This window comes from Herpailurus yagouaroundi, unplaced genomic scaffold, assembly GCF_014898765.1.
Source record: "Herpailurus yagouaroundi ecotype Mexico unplaced genomic scaffold, PumYag 28, whole genome shotgun sequence".
In the NCBI taxonomy this organism is placed as follows: domain Eukaryota; kingdom Metazoa; phylum Chordata; class Mammalia; order Carnivora; family Felidae; genus Herpailurus; species Herpailurus yagouaroundi.
In genome coordinates this window covers 158,460,680-158,467,039 of record NW_024412376.1, presented here as the reverse complement: position 1 = coordinate 158,467,039, position 6,360 = coordinate 158,460,680, and positions in this window count along the sequence as shown.

The following is a 6,360-nucleotide window of genomic DNA, read 5'->3' as shown; positions in this document are numbered from 1 at the left end:
TGTCCTTGGGGCTAACAGAGTTCATCCCTGTGTTTACCTCTCGCTCAGGACTGACTCAATCCACAAAGACATCAACTTGTGTTAAAAAAAACCCAACATCTGTGTGCCTGGGTGGCTCAGTCAGTTAAGCGTCTGACTTCGGCTCAGGTCATGATCTCGTGTTTGTGGGTTTGAATCCCTTGTAGGTCTCTGTCCTGACAGCTCAGAGCCTGGAGCCTGCTTCAGATTCTGTGTCGCCCTCTCTCTCTGCTTCTCCCCTGTTCATGGTCTGTCTCTCTCTCTCTCTCTCTCTCTCTCTCAAAAATAAATAAATGTTAAAAAAATTAAAGATAAACACCACCAAGAACACACCAATTTACTTGTTTGAAGGCTGTGAAACAAAATTAAGATTTTGTTGCTACAGAGTTGAGAACTAAAAAGTAAGAAACAAATTTGAAGATGTTCTATCTTATAGCGTCAGCATCAAAAAGGTCAAGGCCAGCTTGTGGCTTTAGGGGTATTGCTTAAAAGGGCACTGAGATTTACCTGGAAGTGCTAAACCTTCAGAGCTTTCTGGAAATGTGAGAGAATCAGACCAATCCAGCGATACCTCCAGCCTAGAAAGCACCAGCAAAGAACTGTTTCTAGTATGTTCTTTGTCTTATCTGGTCTGCTTGCTTCCCTCTTCCTGCACATCACCCTTGTCAAATTCAATTGTGTTATAGGTATCACTTTGTATTATAGTCTTTTTTGAGAAAAGTGTATTTATTGCATTCGATGTGAATATGATCTATGGGATATTCTCTACAAACTCAGAGCCTTTCAGGCATGTAATAGTCACTCACTGATTTCCCATAAAACAAGTAAGAAGTTGTACCCATTTATGAATACAGAGTCTAGATTGAAACATGTTTATAGAAACTGCTGAGGTATAGTCCAAGCTCCTCAGGCTACATATAAAAAAATTAGGGTCAGAGCAGTCAAGTGACTTATCTGAGATCAAACATTTAGTTAAGAGTGATGGTTTGTGTGATTCCTAGTTTTGCTTTCCAAAAGACCCCCCCGCTTTTATTCCAGATGTGAAATATGATTATCTAATTTTCATAATTTCTCAAAGTATGTCTCTAGACATATCAGTTAAGTCTATATTAAGACGAGTGTTCTAGAATTAAATAATTGGAAAAGCACTTAGGTGTGGTGAAGAGAATATCCAAGGATCGTAATAGTAGTGTCAGCCCAGTGTGGGTTGTTGGAGCCTGAGTGGTCCAGAGAACATCTATACAGGGGAGGTAGTGGCGACCATGAGATATTAATTGCATATGGAAGATTTTCTCAAATAAGTAAATATTCAGAGCAGTGGGAGCCAGATTTATCATTGACAGAGAAAGGACTTACAAATATTAAAATAAAGAAAATCATAATTGAAACTCTAGTGTTAGATTAGCATCAGAATTATGGCAAACACATGAAAAAGTATCTACTGAGAGCAAAATATAGATGTAAATGTGTGCACAGATGTACGTGTGTGAACATATAAACTCATCTATCCCATTGAGAGGGTCTGGGAGCAGAACAAGTAGAACAAGGGTCTGGACCTTAGCTTCTAAATACCATGCTCCACTAAAAGGAACCAGGGACTTTGTCACAGCTTTGGCGAATTGACTGATTCCAGTGCTGGGACAGGGAAAGTATAAGATGAGAGTGGACTATTTTGCGGTAACAGAAAGTAAGAAAAGGCTCAAAGAAGAAGGGGATTACAGGGGTGCCTGGGTGGCTCAGTCGGTTAGGCGTCCGACTTCGGCTCAGGTCATGACCTCGCAGTTGGTGAGTTCGAGCCCCGCATCGGGCTCTGTGCTGACAGCCTGGAGCCTGCTTCGGATTCTGTGTCTCTCCCTCTCTCTCTCCCCCTCCCCCACTTGCACTTTGTCTCCCTTTCCCTCAAAACTAAATGAACGTTAAAAAAAATTAAACAAAAGAAGAAGGGGATTATCAAAAGGATACTTAAACTAGTTGGAAGCACTTCCACGGTCCAAATTTGGGATAATTTCAGTATCAAAATAATGAGTGAGTTGGGTTATAACCCATTAGATAAAACAGGAATCCATGAGTCTACTTTTACAAACATATAAATGGATAAATTAAAAGTTTAATGAAACCATATTTGTGCAGATTTAAGTTCTCGCTACATAAAATTCGTACGAAATGGAAAAGGGAATAGAGTAATGCCATAGTGGAGAAGCTGGGCAGACATCACCTTCATCAACTAGTCAAAAGTGAACATCGTCACTAATGAGATAAGGCAAAATCATGTGGACCCAATAGGAAGCATCACTTCAGTGATACTCCTGCCAAAGATGCACAGCCTGAGTCTAATCATACCTAAATTGAGGAGTTCTCCAAAATAGCTGGCTTATCATGGAAGTGTCAAGATCATGAAAGTCAAAGAAAAGCCGATGAAAGTTCCCAGATAAAAGTTGGAGTAAAGATCTATCAAGACTGAATGCAACTCTTGATTCTGGACTTAACTGTTTTCCTTTAAATACATTATTTGGATAATTGAAAATCTTGAGTAGGGTGTGAACGTTGGATGGTGGTAAAATATCAATATTATTTTCATTATCGCAATTATTATGTGGGAGAATATTCTTACCTATGGAAACACACACCAAAGAGTTTGAGGAGGTAGACATCATGGGAACAATAGGCAAGGGAAAAATTTACTTGTACTGTCATTGACATTGTTCCTTAGTTTGAAGATTAAAAACAAAATGCCATGTCATATGACCCAGCAAGCTCATTCCTAACTATATAGTCAAGAGAAATAAACAAACTGATGCCTGTTGCATGGTGTCATTTATATAAAATTCAAGCAAAGCCAGTCCATGAGGATGGAAATCAGATTATTGATTGCTTTTTAGGGGAAGTAAGAGAAAAGGGCAAAAAAGAACTTCTTAGAGTACAATGTTCTGTATCTTTACCAGGTAGTGGTTACCCTACTATATGCATTCGGCAAAATGCATTCAGATGCACAATTTTGATTATGCATTTTATTGCAAGTAAATTATGCGTCAATAAATTACTGTGAGCTTTAAAAAAAATGGTGGTGGAAAAATGCAGCCTTTCCGATTTTCTTGTTTCAGTATCCTATGAATAAGATAGTCAACAATCTCAGCCATTCTTTTTGCTTTGCGTTTCTCCTGTTGCATTCCAAAAGTAGTCCCTCCACACTCCTCCTCACAAAGAAAAAGAACTTGTTTGTAACGACCTCTAAGCAAATTCCACCACATACATAAAACTCGCAGGAAGTCTCTGGAATTATAAAAGTTTGAACAAGAGAGCATTTTGGTCTAATGTATGCAATCCAATATAACACAATACCTTATGTCTAGGGAATATATTAGCAAAATTACTTTTTATTACAAAGCACTAGGCCTTCAAGAAATTCTTTATGATTCACTAAAATGGTAGCGAAGTATGGAAGATTTTGTTTTTGCTGCGTTTTCCAGAGACCACACACCTTATATTGAATGAATCTGTAATTGTTGGGCAATTTCGTTTTCCAGTTGAACAGCACTTTTGAGACCATGTTTTTCTGAGAGGTCGTGAAAAGAAAATTGGAAATATTACATATATGCTGACATGACATAGAAGGGTCCTTTCATTTTGCATTTTCTTTTTACCTCTGAATGAAGGCAAAAGTCTCTTTTAAGACACAAATGTTTCCTTTGGGTTCTCTCCCTTGAATAAAAACCATTTATCCCATACTTTGAGACAACATGTCTTACAGATGAAGGTTGAGGTCAAGGTAGTTGTTGTGTTATTTTGTGAACATGCGAAGTCCATTCACTCCTTATGTAAATCAAATACATATCTTAAAAACACTAAATATTCGTATTTTTACATGCTCTTAATATACTATTATTTTTCAAAAGACATTTCCAAAGGAAATTGCTCCTTCCCCTTTTGCTTCTTTCATTTCAAATGAGGATATTTACATTGAGAACTTTCATTGAATTGAGTTTTTTGCCTATAGGCCATTGACATGTGTAAGCCTTCGTCAAGCCCATATGAGACTTCTCTTAACCTCAAGCAGACATTGTGACCATCCATGTGGTTTTAGTGCTCAAGTTATGTCAAAATGGTGAGCTACATTTATGACCTTTCTCTTAATAGGAATTTCTTCTTATTTCCATTGTTTGGGAGCCTGGATTTTATTAGATCCAGTGAACTAAGTGAAAGTTTAATGAAAGTCAGGGTCTGAACACAGAAACAATTCTTCAATTTTAATTAGTTGCCAGGATGCCTTTCTTTTCTTTTTTTTAATGTTCATTTATTCTTGAGAGAGAGAGAGAGCCAGGGAGGGGCAGAGAGAGAGAGGGAGACACAGAATTGGAAGCAGGCTCCAGGCTCTGAGCTGTCAGCACAAGTATTTCTAACCCAGATGGTGATACCATAACAAACTAACTATAAGCTTTTTTTTTTTTTTTTTTTTTTTGTGGAAATACCTGCTAGCTCATACAGTTTTGGGAATATCATTTCCTTCCTTTTGCCTTTCAACTATTAGGCCATATCACTCATGACCAACTTCCTTCTATATTTCTGCTCTCAATGATATTTTTCCTTTCAAAATAGCTGTATGTAAAATTCATTGTGATGTTTGTTTTAGTTTCTTAGAGTTCTATAGGTATTTTATGAATAGATGGCTTAATCTATATAATACATTGTCATAAAATCTTAAGAGAGAAGTAAACATTCTTTTTAAGAAATTAGGGGAGGGGCACCTGGGTCGTTCAGTCGGTTAAGCATCTGACTCTTGGCTTCGGCTCAGGTCATGATCTCATGGTTTGTGGGTTCCAGCCCAATCAGGCTCAGTGCTTCTGGTGCAGAACCTGCTTTGGATTCTCCTTCTGTCTCCCTCTCTCTGCTCCTCCTCTGGTCTCTCACTCTGTCTCAAATATAAATAAATAAACTTAAAAAAATAGGGGGAAAATTACAAAATACCCCAGGCGGTAAGAGAGAAAAGAAACCTGATAAAGGATATAAATCTCTGACAAGTAAGGGTAAGTAAAATTGAGAAAACACCTTAAAAATTGACTATAAGAAATGAGATAGCATACAGTACACCTGGGTGGCTCAGTAGGTTAAGTGTCTGACTCTTGATATTGGCTCAGGTTGTGCTCTTGCAGTGCTGGGATGGAGCCCTGCGCTGGGCTCTGCTCTGAGCACAGCCTGCATGGGATTCTCTCCCTCCCTTTCTCTCTGCCCCTACCCCACTCAAGCATGCATGCATGCATGCACACACACACACTCTCCTCTCAAAATAAATAAATAAACTTAAAAAAGAAAAAATATTTTAAAAAGCAGTGAGATAGTATGTATAAACACAGACGTGCAGTTGCATTGGAATTGATTTGAATTTGTAGAGTAAATTGATGTTTTATAGCAAAATATATACTACTAATATTGATTAAAAAAAGGTAGACACTATGAACAAACAATTCAGGAAGGTAGATAAAAGTATCCCAATTAAGAGAGAAACATGCTCTAATCCCTTGATAAATTTCTATCTAAACTTTAAATAGAAGATACTTCCAAGATTTATTCCAGGTTCTACGTGGCATAGGATAGCTTCTCAATTAGATTTAGGATTAAGGCATAAAGTTGATATCAAACTTTATAAATGTAATACAAAGAAATTGAAACACATTTATTTTACCTATACATATATATGTTAAAACTTGAAAAAAATGAGGCTAAAAAAAATCAAAAATAATATACCATTACCAAGATCACAGAATAGTTCAGTAAATCCATGCTAATAATTTATCATGACTAAAAAGATCACAGGACAAAAATAGGACTCTATCAATAAGGTACCTAAAAACTTACTCTACAAATTGGTACTAAAAACCCTACATCACAGGAATAGAAGAAAACCACTTCATGTAAGAAATACTATTTTCCAATAGCAAACATCAAATTAAATGAGACATGCTCAGTTCCTTTCATTAAAGTTAATCATAAGGCAGAAACATCAGCTATTACATTATTTTGGAGATTTTAGTTAATGCAATAAGAGTAGATAAAGAATATCAGCATAAATTTTAGAAAATAAAATAATCTTTATCTTAATGTTGTATGATTGAAGACTTTAGAAAGGAAGTAGGAAGGAAAGAAGGAAGGAAGGATGGAAGGAAGGAAGGAAGAAAGGAAAGGAGGGACAAAGGAAAGATGGTAGATAGAAAGGAAGGAAAGTCTTGGGGGGTGGGGAGTCAAGTACTAGAATTAAGTAAGGTGATAAGGTGCCTGGACCCAATATAAATATACAAAATTAATGTTTTCCCCTTATGCTAGTAATATCCAGGTTGTAAAGGAAACAAA